Genomic DNA, 2120 nt, shown 5'->3' on the forward strand with positions numbered 1-2120 from the left:
TGGGGTGAAACACCACACACCAGCCAGCCAAAAGTGTCTCTGGGGTGAAACACCACAGACCCAGCCAGCCCAAAGTGTCTCTGGGGTGAAACACCACAGACCCAGCCAGCCCAAAGTGTCTCTGGGGTGAAACACCACAGACCCAGCCAGCCCAAAGTGTCTCTGGGGTGAAACACCACAGACCCAGCCAGCCCAAAGTGTCTCTGGGGTGAAACACCACAGACCCAGCCAGCCCAAAGTGTCTCTGGGGTGAAACACCACAGACCCAGCCAGCCAAAAGTGTCAATGAGGTGAAACACCACACACCCAGCCAGCCAAAGGTGTCAATGAGGTGAAATCACCACAGCTGCCATCTTTCGGTCAAGCAGCAAGGGCCAGACAAGCTCGGGCATGTCCCATGCAGCTGTATTGGTAATAACTCCAATACTGCAGGGACCCTGCTGCAGTGCCCAGTGACCCTCACAGTGACCCCCACAGAGCCCCCTGTGCTTCACTTTGGGCCTGCCACTGGAGCAGTGCTGAGGGAAGCCTGGCTCCATGTTCCTCACAGCTCACACACGTTCCTGAGACCCCCAAGCATTCCCTTGGACAGGCTGGAGATGGTTCAGCCCCTCCAGCACCTTCCTGGCCCTTTGCTGCACTCTCTCCAGTACCTCCAGATCTCTTTTCTACTGGGGGGCCCAGAACTGGACACAGTGCTGCAGAAACCACAAGGATAACATTTACTCACAATAATACATAAACTAATACTGTTATTGAATTATGAGAACTTACAGCTCAAAAAAAATTAGGAAAATCGGAGTCAAATGTTTGAACATACAGACACAAAGGGAATGAGATTTCAGGTGCATAACTGAGTAAATGAATGCAGAGAACTTTTTGCATGCTAAACAATAGAATAGTAAGCAAATCTGTGGTGGAGAGGATGAAACATGGCAAACCACCCATTAATAAGTATCTATTTTCCTTTACAAATGCCTAATTGTTCAGCAGAGTAATTTAATGTTCTGTATTAAGCTAAGAGGCACACAAATTTAAATACCCACATCAATGGGCTCTGCTCAGTATTCCCTGCTCATTCCCACCAAAACATTCACAAACCTCAGCAGAGAATTTTCCTGAGATGTTTTGTACCCAGCACATGAGCCCTTAAATCTCTGAAGTTGATTTTTCTACCAAACCACAAAACTGTCTTTCTATCCTTTTGTTAAGAATCCTCTCTGTCCATGTACTTTATCTCTTACATATGCCAAAATGTAACTCAATTAAAGCTGAAGAATGAAAACACCACAGTTTAGGGCAAAGTAAAAAAAAAATTAAAAAAAAAATCACTAAGTCTTTATTAAAGACACCCAAATAAAGCCAATGATAAGTACATATTTTTCAGGTGAAATAGGAGGCTTGAATTGGAAGCCCATGGAAACACTTGAAAAGCAGCTGCTTTTCAAGCAGCCATAAAACCAGAGGAAAACACTTCCAGGCAAAGCAGAAAGCCTGTAAGGGAGAGAGGAGATCTACTGAATGAACAGCAACTGAAAGGAACCACTGTGTAGAAAAGTGGCATTGCAGAATAGTTAAATGACAAGTCTGTAAAGCTCAACTCAAAAAATGTATATATAAAAAATATGAATACCTCAAAAGTTAATGGTCCATAATGCTTGATGCCAACAGGATGAAATCAAGTAAAGGAAAGGGATGAAACAAGGGTCAATGACAAATTATTGTATGGTATTAATTTTAGGAAAATAAAGACAAGGAGGATTTAGCCACACTAGAAGTTCATGTACTGATTAACAGTAAATTGGTAACTGCAGTAGCTTGGAAGTTAACAGTACTGAATAATAATGAACTTAAAAAGTAAGTAGCTGAACTTCTTACAAGGTATGCTATTTCTTATATCATGGTGAAATGGAGAAGGTAAAAATGTTCCTGTCTTAAAAAGTAAGACAAGCAAAGTCTGCATAACCAACAAACCATCAGATAACCAACAAACACAGCACTTGAAGGACATATGTTCATGAAACACCAAAACAATGAGAAGGTCAAACACCTGTAATCCCCAATTTACTGTATGAAATGAAGAAGCATTCAATTGGAACATGCAGAGATCACATTTTACA

Source organism: Geospiza fortis, unplaced genomic scaffold (assembly GCF_000277835.1).
Source record: "Geospiza fortis unplaced genomic scaffold, GeoFor_1.0 scaffold413, whole genome shotgun sequence".
NCBI classification, from domain to species: domain Eukaryota; kingdom Metazoa; phylum Chordata; class Aves; order Passeriformes; family Thraupidae; genus Geospiza; species Geospiza fortis.